Source organism: Ruditapes philippinarum, unplaced genomic scaffold (genome assembly GCF_026571515.1).
Source record: "Ruditapes philippinarum isolate M1 unplaced genomic scaffold, ASM2657151v2 ctg7519_1_1_1_1, whole genome shotgun sequence".
NCBI classification, from domain to species: Eukaryota; Metazoa; Mollusca; class Bivalvia; order Venerida; family Veneridae; genus Ruditapes; species Ruditapes philippinarum.
The window spans coordinates 19,932-44,781 of record NW_026859370.1 but is presented as its reverse complement, the minus strand read 5'-3'; the positions used below and the strand labels follow the sequence as shown (position 1 = coordinate 44,781).

General features: G+C 30.9%; 1 long non-coding RNA gene across 1 annotated transcript; it reads right to left on the bottom strand.

Moving 5' to 3' along the window:
• Nucleotides 1–15,233: 15,233 nt before the first annotated feature.
• On the bottom strand, nucleotides 15,234–24,521 carry LOC132756256 (uncharacterized). Its single transcript, XR_009629307.1, has 3 exons — nucleotides 24,432–24,521; nucleotides 23,711–23,821; nucleotides 15,234–16,281 (listed from the first exon to the last, which is right to left on the bottom strand). It is a non-coding gene; the product is annotated as an uncharacterized LOC132756256 (long non-coding RNA).
• Nucleotides 24,522–24,850: the final 329 nt, after the last annotated feature.

Sequence of the window (24,850 nt, the reverse complement as noted above, 5' to 3'; positions counted from 1 at the left end):
AAGGTTTTTTTTAGCTGGGGAACACAGATATAGGCAAAACATGTTTTTCAACAGTAGTGAAGAATTTTTAAACAATATTGAAAAAAATTTTGGGTTTAGATTTTTGCAATCAAATTTTAAAACAGACTAGAACATGACATTTAAAAATACCTAAATTAAAAAAATGTGTTTTTTAAATTTGATAATAAATTGCCTAAAAACTTAAAAAAAAGTTTTCAGAAAATGACTTCAAAAAGAGGAAATCCCCCGGGTTTAAAATTGAAAATTTTTTCTGTTAGTCTACCAAAATAAGTTTTTAAAAATGTTATTTTTTTAAATTAATTTCAAATTTTTAAAAATCAAAAACTTCAGGGCAGAAGTTAAAAAAAAACCCTACTTTTTTTACAGTGTCAGACCTTTAACAAATTTGTTGAAAAAACAAATCAGACAGGTTTTCCCAAAACCGCCCCCCGAGCTGGTTTTTTTTAACGGGAATTCAAATCATTGAACTGAACTGAAAATTAAAAACCCCCGGGGAAATTTTTTATTCTTTCATGGGGGAAAAACCCAAATAAGCTTTTTCAAAATGTCGAGGGTTTGCCTAAAAATAATGCAAAAAAGGGGGCCCCTGGGTTCCCCCGTAGTGAAGCTAAGTGTAGATAAAAAGTTTAAAAGGACGAAAAAAAAAAGGAGGCTTTTCCCCGGAACATGAAAGAACCACATTTAACTTGAGCGTGCTGGGCCAAAAAATAAATTTTCAAGTTCATAGATTTCAAAACTTTTTTTTTTGCGAAAAGAATTAGGGGATAACTTTGGAAAAATACGGGGAAAATAAAAAAATTTAATTTTCAGATTTATGATTAATTGGGTTAATGTTAGTTTAACTGAAAAGAAGTTTCCGAAAAATGTAAATTTTCAAATTAATGTTAAAAACCTGGACATGAAAAAATTTTATTTTATAATCAAAAGCAACAAAGCATTGCTATAAAAGAAAAGGGATCTTTTTTTTTTTATCTGGGCCAAGTGTTTAAACCCCAATAAAATAAAAATAAATTCCCAAAATTTAAATCCCTTTTTGAAAAGCGGGGCCAAAAAAAAAAACTGCGTTGTAATTTTTTCTTTTCACTGCGTCGTATATTGTCGAAAAAAATCATTATTTTCTTAAAAAATAAACACTTTTTTTAATGAAGATTAGTAAATAAATTAAAAAATTATTTTTTAAAATTTTATGGTGAACTCGGAAAAAAAAATATATAATTGTTTAAAAGGGAAAAAACGAAAAAGATAAACAATATAACGGCTCGATCCACACATTTTCAAAAAAAAATCTGCCCGTTTCGAGTTGCAAGTTCGCTATAACTTTTTTTTTTAAACAAAATATTTTGGGGAAGAAACTTTAACCGAACGAAGGGGAAAAAATTGAGCGTTTAAAAAATATTTCGGGTTTTAAAAGTCTTTTTCCAAAAAAAAAAGGGTTATAAAACAAAAACATCCCTTTTTTGGGTTAAAAGATGGCGGCGTTTGTTTAAAATTTTGTGGGGATCGACGCAGTTTTGTTTCCCAGCCCGATTTGGAACTCTCCAGGAACAAATGGTTGGGAAAACCCCCCTAAAAGCCTAAATACTTTTGGGGAAAAGGCGAAAAAAAATTAAAAAACAAACAAAAATGGAAATTAAGAACACAATTATGTAAAAAAGACTGAAAAAAAATAATGATTTTTGCTTGTGGAGAAGAAACGAAAAACTTTAAAAGGAAAATCCCAATTTTTCCCACGGTGATTACTTCTTTTAAAAACCCAGGAGAACTTTAAAATTGCTTCAAATTTGTAATTAGTATATTACACGACTAAATTTTATTTTTCTACCGGGAAAAAGAAATGAAATGAAGGAAAAAAGGGTTAATTTTTTTAAAGGGAAATTTGGAAGTGAAAGGAGTTCCATTGAGGTAAAATTTAGCCAAAAAAACAAAAAAATTTAAAAAATTTTTACATAGAAAAAGAAAAAGCCTTTTCCATTTTTTTTCGATTTTTCCAAAGGGCTTTGAAAACGTTTTTAAATTTTAAGACTTTTTGAAACAAGAAAAATGTACCGAAAAATGATAAGGGGAAAGAATGATTTAAAAATTTTCACAAACAGGTTATTGGTTTGACAAATAAAAGGATAAAAATCTAAAGACTTTTAAAAGCCCCGTAAGGGCCCAAAAACCCCGCAGGGGCCCCTTTAAGGGCCGTAGCTATTTTAAAAGGGGTTTTAAGAAAAAAACTTTGGTAAAAGGTATTTTTAAAATGAACTCTTTTAATTTTTATACTGCATAAAAAAAGTCTTTCTTAAAAAATGTTTCCATTTTTAAAAAATAAAATGGGAAACTTTCCTAAAAATTTTGACATTTTACTTAGTTTATAAAACACCCCCATCCCTTAGGGCTTTAAATAAAAAAAAAAGGGAAATGTCTAAAATGGGAAAATTGTAATTTTCTTTAAAAAAAATTGGTTTTTACCCCGGTAAATTTCGACATTTTAAATCCATTAGCTTAAAATTGTTTTTTAGAAAAATTTTTAAAATTCTAAAAATCTTTTAAAAAAGGGGATATGAAAGCCCTTATCAAATATAAAGTTAGCTATGTTTTCATTTTTTTAGATTGACCTGTATTTAAATAAAAATAAAAAAATTTTGTCGTTATGTGAAAATTTTAGGGGGAAATGATTCCCTATTTTAGTTAAAAACTAATTATCCTGTTTTATAAATATGAAGTTTCCACTGTACTCCTTCTTGCGATCCTATGGGGGGGGGACAACTTAAAAACAACAGGGGGAAAATTTTTTTTAAATCTAAAAACTTTGGGAAAAAGTTTTATTGATTTTTCCTAACAACAGTCTAATTTTCCCCAAGATTTTAAAAACGTGCAATACAATTTAAAAAGGGGGTCATTTAAAAATTACATGTTGGTTGGTAAAAGTTGGTTTTGAAAGGGATGGGGAACAAAACCCCCCCCCCGGAAAGAAAAACCCCCCATCAAAAATTTGGACAAGGGTGGACAAAAAGCCCCCCAGGGGAAAATTTCAACCATAGGACAAAAACCCCCAAAAATAAAAAAATAAAAAGGTGGGAACAAAAGCCCCCCCCACCAAAAGTCATAAATTTTTTACAAAAAATTATGTATTAAAAGGGGTTGGGTTTTTTTTTTAATGTGTTTAAAAGATATGTTTTGGAATTCAATGAAAGGTGAAAATAGGCTAAGGATATTTCTATTTTTTGGCAAAAAAGTAAAAATTAAAAAATTTTTACAAAACTTCTCTGCCCCTTTTTTTGTTGGTATAATGAAAACCCTATAAATTTTTGGTTATCCCAATGCTTTTGGGCTTTTTTTAATTAAAATTTTTTTGTTAAAAAAATAAATTTTGGGTTATATTTCAATATAAACTTAAAAAAAACAAAAAATTAAAACAAATTCTTTATTTTTTAAATTTTTAAAAATTTTGTGTAAAATTTTTAAAAATGAAATTTTGGGGGGCCTGGCGGGGTGAAAAAAAAATGGGGGGGGGGGTTTTGGGGTCCAACCTTAATTTTGATGGGGGGGGGGGGGGGCTTTTTCCCTATTTTGAAATTCATGGGGGGTTTTTTCCCCTTTTTTTTTAAAAAGGGGGGGGGTTTCCCGCCCCGGGGGGGGCTTTTGCCCTTTCCCATTCTTTTTGGTAAAAAAGGGGGCTTAAAATTTGTTTTGGTGATTTTGCCCCGCCCCTTAAAAAAATAAACCCCACAAAAAAAAATTTTCGTTTCCCCGGGAATGTTTTGGTATTTTTTTCGGGGGGAAAAAGGTATTTTTTAGTTACTGGGTTAACTCCCCGGGGAACGAGGGTTGGGGAAAAAACACCCCCCTTTTTTTTAACTGAAAAAATTTAATTCCAATTTAATTTCACTCTAGTTTTGACGGGTTTTCTCGCCCTTATTTAATGAACAAATTCTTTTTGATGAATTTCGAGACTTTCCGAGGGGCAAATTTTTTAACGCGAGTTTTCTTTGAAAAGGGGACAAAAAAAAATTGTGATTGAAAAAAAATAAATGTAGTTAAAATGGTATTTTTCTGTCAACATCAAAAAATGGCTCATGACGTTCGGGTTTTTTTGAAATCAAATTTGTGTATACGCTTCATAAAGCCCCCTTTTGTCAGCGCAAATTTTTTTCACTGCGCCGGGTTAATCCCGTTTGAAAATGGTTTTAAATTGGGTTTGGAACGTATTCAAATTACAATAAGGAAATAAAGTTTTTTCCCGATTTAAAAGGGTTGGAAAATAAAAAAAAAAGAAATTTTTTAATTTCATAGTTTTGGAAAATTTTTAAGGTAGGTTTAGGCAGAAAAAAATTTGGTGCAATAAAAATTGGGGTTCCCCCAAATTTAAATTTTTGGAATTGACGCAAAAAATTTTAATTTTTAAAAGAAAAATTTGGGAATAACGTGTAAACATTCCCATTTTTTGGCCCACTCGCTTTTAATATGAAATTTATTTTTCATTTTTTTAAATCAAGGACTGAAAAAATTAAAAAAGAAAATTTTAAACAAAATTTTTAAACTAAATCAGACAACCCCTGAAATAAATTTATTTGAGTTTGGGAAAAACCCCCAAGGAATGTGCTCAAAATTGAAATTTGGCTCCAATATGTTAAGGAGATCCAAGCATAAAAAAAAAAATTGAAACAAAATTTAGGATCACTTTCAAAAAAGCAATCTATATTTTTTCCTTTGTGTATCATTTGTAAAAAAAACTATTACCAAAATAGAATTTTTTTAAAAGGACGATTACAATAACATAGTATCCATATAGAAAGAGAAAAGGACATTCTTGCATATGAAAGGAGCCACTGAAAATAGCGAGAGACTAATGGTGGGTCTAGGCCTTGCTTATTATTGATTTATTGAAATATCGATATTTACTGCAATCAGCCCTCCCTTTCTCGTGATGCCGTCTGACCGTTGAATTTAATTAGACTTAAATATTCACCTCGACTAGCACTTTCTGCTTAAAAGGGGAGTAATTGCTGATAGCGTGTTTGGTATGAGCTGTATAATAAAGTTCATGATAAACTAATTGTGAAAAAGATCCAAAGAAACTTTGCAGTATTTATTTAACCACTATCAAGGTGCATCTTCTTGTATTAACTTATCTATATGGTTCACTTCATTGCGCGATAGTCACAAAGTTAATGACGGCGTCACTCGCCGTCTTTGACTTATTTTGATGCCATTGCCCTTGAATGGTTTATAAAGAATTTTTTGTTCCTAACTAAATCTTAACTGCATTGAGCGACATGCATCCTTTTCCTATAATGTTTTTTGCGCTTGGAAGGCACTACCTCTAATAAACTTTATATCATGAGTAGAAAAACAAGAAAAGTAAAAAAAAATAAAATCGACATTACTTGCAATAATTTTCCATATTCAAGATCCCGAGAAAAATAACAATAACGTTAATAATCGACTTATTTGATAAAAAATACAAAAATCCATCTTTGGCATTGTCCATTAAAAATGCTGATGACACGGCGGTTAGCGGTACATACTGGCGCTTCTCCAAAAGTATTTACAGCAATTGGTTTTTCTGTGTCTTTGCGTCATCCAAACTCATGCGAGAATACCCGACATACTTTGGATCGTCGACCCCCTATTACCATAACACCACCGTATACATCCACCACACGTCTATACCGACGGTTGCGCGAGTCGGTGGAATTTAATTTGTGATAGAGAAAGCCCACTACCCTAAAATGAAAACTTTTACTTCCAATAAATTTCATTATTTTGATTTTACAATGCGAAAAAAAAACAGATTATAAATGCTATCAACTCGGACTATTACCTGTAGAATAGATCATTTCTGGGGCGGTGTGGTCATCGAGGTGGTGTTTCCCTTCAGACAATGTTCTCGGCCCATATTCTGTAACCAGAAAAATCTTCGATGATCGCACAAGGACATGGATATTATCCACATAACCACAGTCTACCCGCACAATTAACTTGTGGAATCTTAAGTTGATACAATATTTATGAATGTAAACATCTATCTATAGAACACTATACCGGCTCCACTTATTGCCAACGCAAAGACTTTACAAAGTTCAATACTTCGGGTTCTGCATTGTCCAAATAATCCATATCCTTTATAAGTAGAATCATACAGAGAATAACTATCCGCTCTGCGTCCAATATTTTCATGTACTCGACGGCCTTATTAATAATTTCTTAATCGCTATGCATATGCCTAGTAAGAGTACTGTCTATTGTGGTTGAATCATAAACACTAAACCTTATGCATACTATTGAACTGTCAGAACAAAGACTAACGAAGCCTTAATGTCTCTTAACATTAGCATCAGTTCAATGATTTTAGTATTTGTAAAGATAAGGTTTCTTATCACATTAATGAATCTCTTCGGACATATGGTTGTGTCTTAGGCCAGATTTGCAATTCTTTACAGGAAGAGGAATTAACTCTTATCTTGACTAATAAGATGCAAAGGATAGAGTTGATTTTCCGTTATTTTCTTCAGGAGACGTACCTCTATCTAACTGTAGAGTGATTTTCCCTATGGTCTTACGCCAAAGTTTGTCATCTTTCGACGGATATTATACTCTATAATTCAGTGGGAAATTTACTCTATGACTGAACTAAATAATGGAAAAAAGGTAAGAGATGTTTCCCTTCTTGTTCAACATCCGTTTTAATAATATTTCAGTGGCAGCTTAACTTCTATTTAAATTAAATTATGAAAGAATAAGAGTGATTTCCTATATTTGATTATATTACGCGATTTGCTGATTATTTATGAGAGAATATTACCTCTAATACTAAAGGTAATGAAATGGTGAGAGTGTTTTGCACCTTTGCCCGATAACGCCATTTAAAATATTTTGCATGAGCAACTGGATAAATCTCTGACAATAAATAATGGAGAAGAGTATGCAGTGATTTCCTGGATTCTACGCCATTTGCTACATGTTTCCAGGGAAGGGTACTGTAATTAACTTAATAGTGAAAGGTAAGAATGGTTTCCCTTTGGATCCCAACGCCATTTGTAATTTTCAGGGGAAGTTACTCTATCTGATTCTATCAAGGGAGGATACTCTGAGTTAATTATCAAAGGTAAGAGTGATTTCCCTTTGGTTTCTTACGCCATTTGCAATTTTTTACAGGAGGTTACTCTATCTGAATTAAAATAGAAAGTAAGAGATATTTTCCTTTGTTTCTCAGGGGAGGTACTCTTCCTGGCATCCTAATAACTTGATAAGGGTAAAGATTGCATTTCTCTTGTAGTTACAGGAGGTTACTCTATCGATTAAATAAAGTTAAAGAAACGGCGTGATTTCCCCTTTGTTTCCTCCAGGGAGGATTACTTCTATCTGACTATAATTTAAGGTAGAGTGCATTCCCTTTGTTTTTTTTCAGGGAGGTATACTCTAAGTTCTGGACTTAATAAAAAAGGTTAGTGTGATTCCCTTTGTTTTCTTCAGAGAGGTACTCTATACGACGTTTTATAATTTAAAGGTTACGACATGATTTCCCTCTTGCATTTTTCAGGGGAGGCTTTACAAATCCTATCTGCTTTATAATCTTGAGGTTAGATGGTGATTTCCCTTTTTTCAGGTGAGATTACTCATTATTGAAACTTAATAATTTAAGGATAAAAGTGATCTCCACTCTTTTCAGGAGAGGATGTACTCTAATCTTGTACTTATTCATGAAAGGTATAGCGTGATAATTCCCTTTGTTTTCTTCAAGGGAGATACTCTTTTCTGAGACTTAATTAAAGAAAGGTATAGAGTAGATCTGTTTCAGGGGCAGGTAGCTCAATATCTGTACTTATTAATAGAAGAGTCTAGAGTGATTTCCCTTTGATTTTCTTCAAGGGAGGAGTTACTCTATCCTGGCCATAATAATGAAAAGTTTAGAGTGATATTTCCCTTGTTTTTTCAGGAGAATACTCTATCGTGAACCTTAATAATTTAAGGAAGAGTAGATTTCCCTTTTTCAGGGGAGGTTACTCTATCTGAACTTATTCATGAAAGGTTAGAGTGATTCCACTTTTTTCAGGGGAGGTTACTGTCTATTACATGAAATGTTAAGAGTGATTTCCCTTTGTTTTCTTCAAGGAGGTTACTCTATCTGACTTAATAATGAAAATGTTAGAGGTGATTTCCCTTGTGTTTCTTCAAGGGAGGTACTCTATCTGACTTAATAATGAAATGTTTAGAGTGATTTCCCTTTGTTTCTTCAAGGGAGGTTACTCTATCTGACTTAATAATGAAATGTTAGAGTGATTTCCCTTGTTTCCTCAGGGAGTGTTACTCAATCTGACTTAATAAGAAAGTTAGAGTGATTTCCCTTTTTTCAGGGGAGGTTACTCTATCTGACTTATTCATGAAAGGTCAGAGTGATTTCCCTTTGTTTTCTTCAAGGGAGGTTACTCTATCTGGCTTAATAATGAAAGTTAGTAGTGATTTCCCTTTTTTTCAGGGGCAGGTTACTGTCTTAACACATGAAATGTTAGAGTGATTTTCCCTTTGTTTTCTTCAAGGGAGGTTACTCTATCTGACTTAATAATGAAATGTTAGAGTGATTTCCCTTTGTTTTTCCTCAGGGAGGTTACTCAATCTGACTTAATTAAGAAAGGTTAGAGTGATTTCCCTTTTTTCAGGGAGGTTACTCTATCTGACTTAATAATTTAAGGTAAGAGGTGATTTCCCTTTTTTCAGGGGAGGTTACTCTATCTGTCTTATTCATGAAAGGTTAGAGTGATTCCCTTTGTTTTCTTCAAGGAAGGTTACTCTATCTGGCTTAATAATGAAAGTTTAGAAGTGATTTCTACTTTGTTTTTTCAGGGAGGTACTCTATCTGACTTAATAATTTAACGGTAAGAGTGATTTCCCTTTGTTTTTCAGGGAGGTTACTCTATCCTGAACTTAATAATTTAAAGGTAAGAGTGATTTCCCTTTGTTTTTTCAAGGGAGGTTACTCTATCTGACTTAATAATTTAAGGTAAGAGTGTTATTCACTTTGTTTTTCAGGATGTGTTACTCTATCTGACTTATTCATGAAAGGTTAGAGTGATTTCCCTTTGTTTCTTCAAGGGAGGTTACTCTATCTGACTTAATAATGAAATGATTAGAGTGATTTCCCTTGTGTTTTCCTCAGGGGAGGTTACTCAATTCTGACTTAATTAAGAAAGGTTAGAGTGATTTCCCTTTGTTTTCTTCAAGGGAGGTTACTCTATCTGCTTAATAATGAAAAGCAGTTAGAGTGATTTCCCTTTGTTTTTTCAGGGAGGTTACTCTATCTGACTTAATAATTTAAGGTAAGAGTGATTTCCCTTTGTTTTCCTCAGGGGTTACTCAATCGTGACGTAATTAAGAAAGGCTTAGAGTGATTTCCCTTTTTTCAGGGGAGGTTAACTCAATATCTGACTTAAATAATTTAAGGTAAGAGTGATTTCCCTTTTTCAGGGAGGTTACTCTATCTGTCTTATTCATGAAAGGTATAGAGTGATTTCACCTTTGTTTTCTTCAAGGGAGGTTACTCTATCTGGCTTAATAATGAAAGGTTAGAGTGATTTCCCTTGTTATTTCAGGGAGGTTACTCTATCTGACTTAATAATTTTAAGGTAAGAGTGATTTCCCTTTGTTTTTTCAGGGGAGGTTACTCTATCTGACTTAATAATTTAAGGTAAGAGTGATTTTCCTTTGTTTTTTCAAGGGAGGTTACTCTATCTGGACTTAATAATTTAAGGTAAGAGTGATTTCCCTTTTTTACAGGGAGGTTTACTCTGTTCTTATTCATGAAATGTTAGAGTGATTTCCCTTTGTTTTCTTTCAGAGGGAGTTACTAACTTTCTGGATTAATAATTAAGGGTTAGAGTGGTTTCCCTTTGTTTTCTTCAGGGAGGATAACTCTATCTGACTTAATAATGAAATGTTAGAGTGATTTCCCTTTATGTTTTCCTCAGGGGAGGTTACTCAATCTGAATTAATTAAGAAAGGTTAGAGTGATTTTCCCTTTTTTCAGGGAGGTTGCTGTATCTGACTTAATAATGAAAGGTTAGAGTGATTTTACCTTTGTTTTCTTCAAAGGGGAAGTTACTCTATCTGACTTAATAATGAAGGGTAGAGAGTGATTTCCCTTTGCTTTCTCACTCGATTTGCAATTCTGTGCGAGGTACAACATCAGACATAGACATAATTTGAAGGTTAGATGTCTTTACCGCCCACTTACACAAATTTGTATTTATTTCGGGGGTGGTTACTCTGACAAATAATTAGTATAAGTAATCTATATAATTGAGGGATAAGATAAAACTTAACAGCGTAGAAAAATCCTTTTTAATATCCAAGTACTAATTATTAATCCGGTTTTATTTTTTTCAGAATAATTATGCCAATACAAAAATACCTTGTTACAAAAATCAAATAGAATAATACAATCACTGCATAAAAGACTCAAGAACTGTTGCATGATACAATATTAGAGAATATGAAGTTAGGTGCTTACAAAGTTGTGGTTCTAGGAACTACAAATCTAAGTTAAGATACATTCAAAGAGTTGTTACGAGACTCGAAGCGATGGTAAGATATAAGTAATTGTACCAGACGCAAAACTAAAGTTAAAAGCTGTTTTCAAGATAATTGTCCAGACTCAAACTAAATAATTTGAAATTAATTGAATTCAGACACAATACTAAGTAAGAGTAATCAAGTATTCATTCAAGAACCGCAACTACAGTTTAGATATCAAGTATGTATCCACACTCAAACTAAAGAATATTAGATTATTGTTCCACTCAAACTACGTTAAAGAATGTTTCAGATAGTATTCTTCAAGACTGCAAACTGATAATAACTTCTACAGTTTATTATGAGACTCAAACATAAGTTAAGACTCACAAATTAAGCGTAATGATATTATCAAGTGTTGTTCCAACACTTAGCTAAAGAGTTAAGATAAATTACAAGTGTGTATCGCAGACTCCAACCCCAGTTAAAATAATTCAATTATTATTCGAACGCGAGAACAAAGTTAGAACAAAGAGATTTTAAGTAAAGATATTTCAAGTGTTGTTTTAGGACACAAGCTAAGTAAATGAAATTTCAAAGTGTTGTTCCAGACTCAAATTCAGTCTAAAATATTTCAAGTATTCTCTCAAGACTCAAACTCAGATAAGATATTTCTAGTGTTGTTTACAGGATCAAAACTAAGTTTAGATATTTCAATTTTTTATTCCAGACTTAAACTAAGTTAAGACTCAAATTAAGTAAGGAAGTATCAAGTGTTGTTCCAGACAAAAGTCTTAAGTTAAGAAATTTAAAATGTTGTTCCAGACTCAAACTCAGTTAAAATTATTTTCCAAGTATTGTTCTAGACTCAAACTCAGTTAAGATATTTCAAAAGTATTGTTCAAAAACTCAAACTCAGTTAAGGATGTTTCAAGTATTGTCCAGACAACAAGCATAAGTTAACAAATTTCAAGTATTGTCCCAGACTAAAACACAGTTAAGATGTTTCAAGTATTCTATAAAGACTCAAAATAAGAAGAATATTCAAGTATGTTCAAGACTCCAGACTAAGTAAAAGAAAATTTAATGAATTGTCCTCTCAAACTAAGCTTAAATTATTTCAAGTGTTGTTCCAGACTCAAACTCACGTTAAGATAGTTTGCAATATTTCTAATCAACTCCAAACTAAAGTGCAAGATGTATTCAAGATGATTGTTGAGACACCAAAGTCTAAGTTAAGATATTTAGAGAGAGTATTGAGTCTCAAGACTTAAGCTTAGAAATAGAGATATTGTCAACTATTTTACAGAGGCTTGAAGGCGTAATTGTAAATTTCCAGTTCATCGTACTCAGGCCTACAAACTCTAAGTATTAATCAAATATAAGAAAAGATATATTCCCAATGGTTTTGAGTTGCCAGATCACAAATATTAGTGAGCATAATCTGTGTTTCCAGACTCAAAAAGCTGTCAGTTAAACTGTTTTCAAGTAACTCTGTAATCCGGATCAAGTAATTAAAGACTATTTCAAGTATGTGTGTCCCTGACTTCAAACTCAGTTAATGATGTTTCAAGTATAACTTCGAAGACTCAACCCCTTACGTTAAGCATACTCCATTCACGAGTATGTTGTTCCAGACTCCAAACTATAGTTTTAGGAATTTCAATTATGCAGCCCAGACTAATAAACTAAGTATAAGCCTCAAATTATAGTCAAGGAAGAGTATTAATCAAATGTTGTTCCAGACAAGCAAGCTAAGTTAAGAAGAGTCTCAAATGTGATGTTGCCAGACTCAAGTTACTCACGTTAAAATTTTCAAAAATATTGTTCCAGAATATCACGAACAATATAGTTAAGATATTTCTAAAGTTTTTGTTCTCCAGACTCAACTCAGTGCTATAGAATTATTTTCATATTGATGTGTTCCAAGCTCAAATCGAGTATAACATGTGCTTTCAAAATATTGTTTCAAGACACAAGCTAAGTTAAGGAGTATTTCAAGTGTGTTGTCCAGAACTCAACTCAAGTATTCTCTGTTGTCTAACAAGTATTCTTAAAGACTCAAAACTAAGTTAGATAGCTTCATGTATTGTTCCAGATTCAAACTAAGTTAGAATAGTTCATTGATTGTTCCAGACTCAAAAAATAATGTAAAACAAGTATTTCAAGTATTGTTGCAAGACTCGAAAATAAGTTAAGATAGTTCAAGTGTTGTTCCAGACACAATCTAAGTTAAAATATATTGCAAAAATATTGATTCAGACTCAACTAAGTCAAGACATTTCCAAGTATTGTTCCAGACTCAAACTAAGTTAGTAGATATTTCAAGTATTGTTCCAGACTCAAACTTAGTCTCAAGATATTTCAAACGTTTTGGTGTATCATGTAGTCTGCATATCGCTGTATAGGATAAGATATTTCAAGTACTTTTCCAGACTTAAGCTTGAATTTTAGATATCTTCTTAATATTGCTTCCAGACTGCAAAACTACAGTTAAGATATTTCACAGTTTAAGTCTGTTCAAACTCAAACTTTGTTAGGATATTTTAATATTGTTAAAGGACACAATAGATATTTCAATTTATTCTTCATTAACATACAACTTATGTAAGATAATTTTAAGTTTTGTTCCAGGCTCAAACTAGTTAAGATATTTAAAAGTATTTCCAGACACGTATTTTAAAATTTTAAGTAGTGGTCTTCAATCTAGAACTAAGTTTGTTGTTCAAATTAATGTACGTTATAGTAAAGCAGTTCCAACGAAACAAATTGATTCATTTTTCCCAAATATAAACAAATATATTAATGTTTCAAAAACTTATGAAAGGACATCGTTAGAATTATTTTAGAAATTTTAAGGAGTGTTGAGATATTTTAAATATTGTCCAGAACTGAAATCGATTTTTAAATCTGTTTAACGAAATATTTACAACGAAAGAAGTTTCACAAGATACAAGATATATTAAAATGATCAAATGTTGTTCTTTAGAATATTCCAGATATATAAACTAGTATACAAAAATTTTAATGGGTTTACCCTCTGTTTACCCCTGTGACACAAATCATACCAACTATTTTAATAATTCGTTAAAAAATCGTGATTCTATAAGTAAAGATACTAGGTCTATAAGTATTTATCATATTTTTATATGTACTAAGTGAAAAAGATTCTAAATCAAAGCACTAATCCACTAAATCTCACCCTAATATATTGGTTGAAATATTTTACAAGTTCTGTAATACTTGTAAAAAAAGGCAAGCTATAGTGTATTCCTTTAAACTTTGTTTTGATCGTTAAATTTAAATATTGGCGAGAGACATTTGTAAAAGAAAGTATGACCAAAGGGAGACCACTGTTGCCTTCAATAATAAAGTAACGAGTGTAAACCTACCCCTGAAAATTGAAATTGGACGTCAAAGACCAAACAGGCGACTACTTCTCCCTATTGATAATTAAACATTCACCGCCTTTTGCCGAGCTAAATTTTCACAACCAACATGTTATACTTTGATTGAATTACATGTTGTGTGGAAAGATTATTACATAAGCCCGGCCCAAAAGTAGCATTCTATGAATAAGGTCATTTTCCCACAAAGTAGTTTAATGTTTAAACTTACCGAAGATGTCTGTAAGAGTTATCAGTTAAAAAAAAAAGAACAAGTGGTTAATGGAGTGTAAACTGACGGGAAAATGACTTTTTTATCATTTAATACTTGTTTTAATGAAGAGAAGTCTCCTTTGGTCCGTTTTTATCATTTGAATTTTCAGGGGAGAAAAACTTGTATTTAAAAACAAGTAGCCTCTTATTCGCTTGATGTAATTTGCAAAACAATAAATAAATAAATAAATAAATAAATAAATAAATAAATAAATAAATGAATAAATAAATATTAAATAAATAAATAAATAAATAAATAAATAAATAAATAAATAAATAAATAAATAAATAAAAATAAAGAAAGAAAGAAAGAAAGAAAGAAAGAAATAAAGAAATAAATAAATAAGTAAATAAATTTAAAAATAAAATAAAAATTACAACAAGCAAGTAAAGTTAAAAAATTGATAGAATTACGTATCAAAAGTGAACAAAAAAAGCTAAATGATGCTAGCCCCCACCCCCTATTTTTAGCTTTTGTTCAGATATCATTTAAATATATTGTGGTGGAAAAACAAACAAACAACTAATAATAAAAAAATTCAACAACAAAAAAACCAAGCAAAACGCATGCATCGTCGGATACCCACGGTTGATTAACATGTAATTAATCAGTGTCTATCCGGCGATGAAACGCACGAGGATATGCTTGGAAATGAAAATGATAAAGTAACCTTGTTGTGACTCCTTATTTAAAGCATTTAAAAGAAAAAAAAATGAAACAAATGATACTTCAAAATATAAAGGAACACATTATATCATGTATATGGTTGATAATATTATCGGAGGGCGGACTTGTCCAGCTTCCGTTTCTGAATACGGTCATTCTCAATTAAGGAAATATAACTTGAATAAATCAAATTTGAAATTGGGTCAGCCAAACGGTTTTGAACCTGGTCAATCGGAACGGACGTGCAGGTTGGCCTGGCTGCATACTGGTGTGGCAAAAGATCTGGTCACTTTTAGGTCAAGCATGTTATAGGTAAACAACTAATTGGTCACTTGTGACAATATTTATTCTTTCATTACATTTCTTGTTACCTTATTTCAATTTGTTTTTATTTTCATTTATTTATTTATTTTATTTTATTGTTTTTATTATATTTTATTTCGTTATTTTTGTTTTCATTTTATTTCATTATTGTTTATTTCATTTCATTTTGTTGTTTTTGTTTTATTTCATTCATATTGTTATTTCATTCTTTTTATTTCATTATTGTTCTTCTGGTCGTTATTACAATTATTCTAACATTTTATTTCATTTTTTCATCATTGCATGTTTTTGAATGATGAAATATTTCATCGTTGGAGTTTTCAATATGTTTCATTATTGTTGATTTTGGTGGTAGTAGTGGTACTCTTGGTGGTGTTATTATTATCTAAATCTTAAGAAATTTCAAATGGATGTTTCTATCATGACATTGTTAAATTATCATTAGCCTAGTATGTCTTTATTAACTATTAAATGTTACTTATTACACTTCTTGAAATAAACAATGTAAAAAATGCGCATCATTCATTTCTGCAATTTTACTATTGCCATTATGTTAACGGTACAGTATGTTTGCATATATATTAAGTCTTAATAAATCATGTACAATCCTGATCAAATTTTACTTATTACACCACTTGAAATATACATTGCAAAAAAAGTGCATTATTCATTATTGCCATTATAATACATTGACGGTACAGTGTGTTGGTAAATAGAAGATGTACATAGTAAAAAGCAAATTAAATATCCCTTCTATTCTGTTAACATCACGGCATTTATGAAGGTATTATTTTTTCAAGCTCATGTAGAAAATCCAATCTATGGTTTTTATTACTACGTCAAAAACTCATTTCTTCATAATTGCCATCAATATTAGATAGTTACATGGTAATATATTTCTTAAACTTGGCAGAAAAAAAACATCATTCAGAAGTTGAACATGACATTTTCAGAAAGATACCAAATCGTATTAGGTGAATTAAAATCTCTTAAAGTCACATATGTTGTAACGGCATACAGTAGTTCCAAACCGGAAGCATAGTTATTTTGCTGACTGTAAAGAGGGTGGTGTTTTCTTCATTCCTTCACCTGCTCAATTTACCATGTTCCGTATTTCTGAAATGTAAAGATCGCTTGTACACCTGCATTGTAAAAACTGTATTCAACTTTGAATCAACTGTTTTTCCTTAAAGGCACGTTATGCCTCAGAAATTGATATTTTTTTCCTACATTAAGCAGTGCAAACATGAGGATTATAACATTCCAAAAATGCTTTTAAGCATAGTAGATGCTTATAAGCAAAATAAAGTTTGGCTGAATGTGAAAATATTTGTTTTAAAGGTCGCAAAATGTAAACATAGTAATATTTAAACTTCAACACAAAATACTAAATCACTATTTAAAACTGTTTTCAAAAAGCAAAAGATTATTCAGATAAATGACCAATAAATATCTGTTTTGAAATATAATAGGACACCAAAAATAAAAAGCTTTTCAGATATAAAAATTGAAACATGTTTTGGGGCATAATGGACCTTTTAAGCGGCACACCTTAATATATGGAAAGCCATGGCTGTCTGATATTGTTCTTTTTCAATTTATGTAACCATTTGGATAATATATAAGTTCACTTCGACTATATATGAATTGAAAACACCTTCTTATTTAACCGGAATCCATTATATTAATCCACAGTTACAATATATGAAACCATACCGTCAGTGTATGAAACCGAGTTAGCAATATATAAGTTGATTTTCTCAATATATGATTCCAATTCTTCAATATATGGTACCAAAGTAGCCATGTATGGAACCAGATGTCCTTATATGAAACCGAATTATCAATATATTAATTCATTTTTCAATATATGAAACCAATGTATCAATGTATGAAACCAAAGTAGAAATATACAAGTTGGTTATTACATTATATGATACCAATTCTTCAATATATGGTACCAAAGTAGCCATATATGGAACCAGATGTCCTGATATGATACCGAATTATCAATATATTAATTCATTTTTACAATATATGAAACCAATTTATCAATGTATATGGAACCAAAGTAGAAATATATGACTTGATTATCACTTTATATGATACCAGTTCTTTAATATATGTTACCAAAGAAGCCATATATGGAACCAGATGCCCTTATATGAAACCGAATTATCAAAATATATTATATGAAACCATTTTATTAATGTATGGAACCAAAGTAGCAGTATATAAGTTGATGTTACATACTATGATAGCAATTTTCATTATATGGAACCTAAATAGCCTATTTTCAAGTCACCAAGTCAAAGGCCGAGGTCACTGGGTTCTGTTAACTTTTTCATGAAATCAATTATTATTTGACTGATTAATTTTAAAAACTTTTTGAGTAGATTAACCTTGATGTGTCCTACTGGCCATGCCCATTTTTGATCAAAGGTAAAGGTCGAGATGAACTTATTTTTTAAATATGTTTTTGTTAATGGTCAGTACGACTCAGTAGCTTAAATTATGACATACAACTCGTACATATATAACGATAAGTTTTGCCTGCCAAGCCCATTTTAAGTGAATGTGACGTTAAATTCAAATATTTCCTTATTTAGAAAATGTGCAGTTTGCAATCAGTGAAGCACGCTGGTCTCTTGACAGTTCAACAAGGAATATTGGCGCGAAACTGTAATACCGGTGCAAGGATAGAATACAGTCTTTAAAAAAAGTCCCGTCAATATAATGACATTTTGGTTCCATATATTGCTACTTTGGTATCATATATTGAAGAACTGGTATCATATAATGTGAAAATCAACTTATATATTGCTACTTCGGTTACATACATTGATAAAATGGTTTCATATATTGTAAAATTGATTTAATATATTGATAATTCGGTTTCATATAAGGGCATCTGGTTCCATACATGACTTATTTGGATCCATATATTGAAGATCTGGTATCATATAATGTGATAATAAACTTATATATTGATACTTCGGCTCCATACATTGATAAAATGGTTTCATATATTGTAAAAATGAATTCATATATTGATAATTTGGTTTCATATAAGGACATCTGGTTCCATACATTGCTACTTTGGTACCATATATTGAAGACCTGGTATCATATAATGTGATAATCGACTTCTATATTGATACTTTGGTTCAATACATGGATGAAATGGTTTCATATATTTTAAAAATGAATTAATATATTGATAATTTGGTTTCATATAAGGACACCTGGTTCCATACATTGTTACTTTGGTTCCATATATTGAATTATTGGTATCATATATTGTAATAACCAACTCATATATTGCTACTTTGGTTCCATACATTGATAAAATGGTTTCATATATTGTAAAAATGAATTAATATATTGATAATTTGGTTTCATATAAGGACACCTGGTTCAATACATTGTTACTTTGGTTCCATATATTGAATTATTGGTATCATATATTGTAATAACCAACACATATATTGCTACTTTGGTTCCATACATTGATAAAATGGTTTCATATATTGTAAAATGAATTTATATATTGATAATTTGGTTTCATATAAGGACACCTGGTTCCATACATTGCTACTTTGGTTCCATATATTGAATAATTGGTATAACCAACTCATATATTGCTACTTTGGTTCCATACATTGATAAAATGGTTTCATATATTGTAAAAATGAATTAATATATTGATAATTCGGTTTCATATAAGGACATCTGGTTCCATACATGGGTACTTTGGTAACATATATTGAAGAATTGGAATCATATATTGAGAAAATCAACTTATATATTGCTAACTCGGTTTCATACACTGACAGTATGGTTTCATATATTGTAACAGTGGATTAATATAATGGATTCCGGTTAAATAAGAAGGTGTTTTCAATTCATATATAGTCGAAGTGAACTCATATATTATCCAAATGGTTACATAAATTGAAAAAGAACAATATCAGACAGACATGGCTTTCCATATTAATACCAGCAAACAAAGCGTTCTTCAGAAAAAAATGAACAAAGAGTTTATTAGACGTCACGCGCAGCGCGGCGTCTAGTAGATATGCATTCGTCTATTCAGCAATACTTGATTTTGTGTACCTCTTTTTGTTTAAACTTAATCACACTGTTAATAAAAATAGCTTTTTTGATGTACAACATGTCACCGAGCATTAAGGAATTAAAATTAACGTTTAACTGGATTGATAGTGCCATGCTTAAATATCATATTCTTTTTATCAATTTATCTAATAAATAACGTGCCAATGAGTCAGTCTATAGTCGATCGTTCTAAAATTTAACCGTTGAGAGAGAGGTAAAAAATGGACATATTCTCGGCACATATTGTCTTGAATTTATTTTAAGTATACCAATCATTTCAATTTTACTTGTTATCTAATTTATTTTGCTTTGACCAGACGTTTCAATCTTTGTCGCAACAGACAAACAGACATGGCATTACCTTGTGAATTTATGCATTAGGTTCTACTTTTTCACAAAAATATGCAACTTAATTATTAAACAACGAGCACATACCAAGAACATGGAGTCAAAATTGATTTGTGCTTCGGTATAGAATGATTTTCAGTTCACGTCATTTGGCGGCGTCTTTGATGTGCAGCATCAACATTTAAGGTAGTACACCCCTAATGCACTGTCTCCACTTTGAATAGTATTCAAATAGGCTAAAATCACTGTAAAGTGTATTGAAACTGAGGGGGCGTGGGTTCAAACCCCAGAAGGGGCAATTTTTTTTCTTTCTTTTTTTTCTTTTTAACATTTTTTATTAATCTCTCAGACCTCCTATGGAAGAAAAAAGTGTTTTATTTTAATTATATAATTATTGTAGGTTTTTATTTACTAAATAATGTCAAATTTAATATGAAATATGATACCAGATATTTTCAAAGTTTAATAAAATAAAAACTAAACGGTAAAAGTATTTTATATTTTGCAAGACTAACCAATATACAGTAAAGAAAATTTAGGCAAACTTTGAAAATAGCCCCTCATTTTGGAAAATTTTAGGGATATTTTAAATAAGGCTTTTTACATAGGGAAATGGTCAAATTAGTGTTAAAAGTGGGTGGGGTAGGGTTACATTTTTATACATATTAAAAACATTTCGTTTAAAAACAATCATTTTGCTTGTTTAATTTGTTACCTAAATGTCATTATTTATTTCTTAACAATGAGCAAAAGGAAAACATTTTTCATAATGATGATATTATAGATTATTTAGAGTTTCCTCATTTCTGAAAAAATCCCTTCTAATGGCAAAGTTTTAGTTCATAAAAATGTCCATAACTCATAAACCACACGGTAAATTTTGTTTAAATTTTGCATACAGGTGACATTTAAGGCATATAACTGTCCTATGTTGTCAAATTTACAATTCCTTATAGTGCCCATTAGGGGTGTACTACCTTAACTTGTATAATGTATAGAATGTTCACATCACTTGTAACGCTTTGCGTTTCACTTGCAAAAGACAGCAGACGCACGGGTTGAACCACCAAATTTTTAAAAAAAATGTTATCATTACTCTTATTCAAAAATGCACATAATAGAAATCAGGAATACAACAAACAAATAATTACGTCTTACTCAAAAAGTGGTCATAAAGCTTTTATTCACTTGATGTCATTAAACGATTCTCTTATTATTTCTATTATATTCTTAACTGCAATGGTTCAATTATTCTGGTTGGGTTTAAATCTTTACCTATTGGTCCGTGCACTCCGTGCCCAGGCTATATATTATCGTCTGCTCAAATTTGTATTTTGTTATTGAAATCCCATAAACTACAAATGGAGTGTTCCAAATTCAATGCAGGGCAGATCCATTACACTAATTTAGTAGGTGAATGGTTACTGTCTCGACGGAAGACAAGAAAACAATAATAATTTTTCAGCTTTACTGGCGGAAGAAGGTCCAAAATAGCCCTCTATAAATTATTTTAGACACGGTGGGGCACTCGAGTAGAACCACCAATTTTCTCTGCCAATTAAGCTAGCTGTGGATCACCTCTGTGGACCATCTCTGCACCTGAAACTATTCATAAATTCCAAGCCGCTGCCCATAATAGTGAAAGAAACCTGGGGGGTGAAAATGATTTGAAGTCAATGAATTCATTCAAACACTCGGTAACGGACGCCCTTTATAATTACTAAAACTTACAAGTTTTATCAAATTTGAATAATGAAGAAAAATGTTCGATACCAGTGTAGTTGTACATGTATTTACTGAGCCAAAGTAATTCATGACTGAATAACAACAACAAAGGTTTCTGCCTATGTGTTAAGAAAAGAAAAAATATTTTATCTAACCCGAACATTAAACAATTTTCACAATGCTGTACTTTTTCAGGACCAAATGGATACACGTCTCATTCAAGAGCTGTAAACAAGCCTTAAAGCTGCACGCCTCCAGATGAACCAAAAATATTTCAAGAAAAACAAACTTAAGAAAAATGTACTCAGATTTTAATAGAAGTAAAAATATTTAAAATTGAAGTAATTATTAATGTGCTAAATATCTTTAACGACCGAAGTCGCAGTACTTATTACCAAATAACTACTGTGTGACTAACGCAGTAATGGCTATTATTGTATATTTTGGCCTTTTTGGTAATTTAAGGAGACTGTAAATGCTGACATTTGTAATGTGTACATTACTTTCCTTGTTCACTACACTATATTTTTCTTTTCGATACATTTTCAAAATTTACATGAAGAATGAGCATGAATCTGGAGGTATGCTGCTTTAACCTGCGGAAATTATTAAATGGACTTTTCCACATTTTATTTAAGGAATAGTCCATTATAAATAATTATAACTAATTATCACATGAAAATGAAAATTGAAAGTTAGCAAACAGTAAAGAGGCTGATCAAACTGCACAAAAGTGCAGGTTGGCCTGGCTCTATTCTGGAGGCCAATACTAATGACTTTCGCTTTTAGCAGGCTAAGAAACAAATCTATACATATATTCATAAAATATACTATTACCTCATCTTAATCAGTAGGTTCCAGTTCTGTGATAAGAATGTAACATGCCAAGATCAGTTTGCCGGTGCTCATTTCAAATCTTTCGTTCGTTTCTAATTTCAAATACTGAAACTGAAATAAAGGTGAAAATTAAGATGTTATCGGATGACACAATCAAAGTCACCAGTTCATTACAAATACACATTATGCTTTAGAAATAATTAAGATATTTTATAGCATAATTATAATAAGAGATATTTTTATCTCCCTTATTTGTAATACATTCATAATTATCTCCCTTCCTTCGACACACTCACTAATGTAGTGCCGATATTTTTTTACCTTTCCGTGAATTAAGTTATTGAATGTATATTTTTTGTATTAAGATTGTAATTGGCACAATATGTTGATTAACTCTCAGCCTTCTAGTGCCAACATAATATACCATGTACCCGTCCAAAATCGGAAAGAGTTTCTAAAAAAGCTTAGCTTCCTACTCAATCCGTACTATTTATTATTTGTCAATTATCATGTAAATGTAATACTTATAAATAAAATATTGTTTAAACTAAAATCAGTCGGCATAGCCTTGACATCTGCTAATGATCCGCACTATTCGATATTAAGTCAGTACATATTTTGAAATTTTCCCTTAAAATGAGTACAGTAATGGTTTTGTCCAGATTTGACGATGGGCAAGTCCATTTAAAATATGTTGCAGAGTTAAAGGTGTAATCAGCGACTCACAAACCCTTATCTGTAAAATGTATTGTTCTATGTTAAGCTAAAAATTTATATTTCTTCAAAATATCTTACTTACCTCGACCCTCATTTCATATACTGAACGTCAGGGGAAGAAACTGAGATCACAACATCGAGTAGCAGACACACCGGAAGTCTCAATTTTCCACTTTAAAATTTATTGTCGTCTGCTACCTGTGGATACACTATTGGTAACATGGTCAAACAAATGTTACATTTTTTTAGCATTTTAAAATAATTGTAAGTTATTTGTTTAAATTTGTTTAAATTTGTTTAAATTACTGAAATGTTCTTAATGACCCATAACTCAGCATTATTATGCTCATTTGATAAGAATATATTGTAAACTTAAATTATTATTTTAAACATGACTGCTTTAAATCAAATTAACTTAGTGGCATACATGTAATAATACTGTGCTGACATTCGTAATGTGTAAATTACTTTCCTTGTTCACTGCACTATATTTTTCTTTTAGATACATTTTCAAAATTTACATGAAGAATGAGCATGAATCTGGAGGTATGCTGCTTTAACCTGCGGAAATTATTAAATGGATTTTTCCACATTTTATTAAAGGAACAGTCCATTATAAATAATTATAACTAATTATCACATAAAAATGAAAATTGAAAGTTAGCAAACAGTAAAGAGGCTGGTCAAACTGCACAAAAGTGCAGGCTGGCCTGGCTCTATTCTGGAGGCAAATACTAATGACTTTCGCTTTCAGCAGGCTAATAAACAAAATTATACATATATTCATAAAACCTGCTATTACCTCATCTTAATCAGTAGGTTCCAGTTCTGTGATAAGGATGTAACATGCCAAGATCAGTTTGCCGGTGCTCATTTCATATCTTTCGTTCTTTCCTAATTTCAAATCCTGAAACTGAAATATAGGTTAAAAAATTATCTATTTATAGATTGAAAATTAAGATGTTATCGGAGTGTCACAATCAAAGTCACCAGTTCATTACAAAATACACATTATGCTTTAGAAATGATTAAGATATTTTATAGTATAATTATAATAAGAGATATTTTTATCTCCTTTATTTGTAATACATTCATAATTATCTCCCTCCTTCGACACAATCACTAATGTAGTGCCGATATTTTTTATCTATTCGTGAATTAAGTTATTGAATGTATATTTTTGTATTTAGATTGTAACTGGTACAATATGTTGATTAACTCTCAGCCTTCTAGTGCCAACATAATATACATGTACCCGTGCGACCAGTGCAGACCAAAATCAGTCGGCATATCCTTGACATCTGCTAATGATCCGCACTATTCGATAATAAGTCAGTACATATTTTAAATTTTCCCTTAAAATGAGTAATGGTTTTGTCCAGATTTGACGATTGGCAAGTCCATTTAAATTTATGTTGCAGAGTTAAAGGTGTAATCATCGACTCACAAACCCTTACTGCAGTATCTGTAAAATGTATTGTTCTATGTTTAGCTAAAATTTATATTTCTTCAAAATATCTTACCTCGACCCTCATTTCATTATACTGAACGTCAGTGGAAATAACTGAAATCACAACATCGAGTAGCAGACACACCGGAAGTCGCAAATTTCCACATTGTCGTCTGCTTCCTGTGGATACACTATTAGAAACATGGTCGAACAAATGTACACTTTTTAGCATTTTAAAAATAATTGTAACTAAGATTATAAGTTATTTGTTTAAATTACTAAAATGTTCTTAATGACCCATAACTCAGCATTATTATGCTCATTTGATAAGAATATATTGTAAACTTAAATTATTATTTTAAACATGACTGCTTTAAATCAAGTTAACTAAGTGGCATACATGTAATTATATAAATCAAATTAGACAATATTGATATGTCAACATAATTATTACATTGACACGAAAATTTATTTTTCAAAAAGTAAATAAGA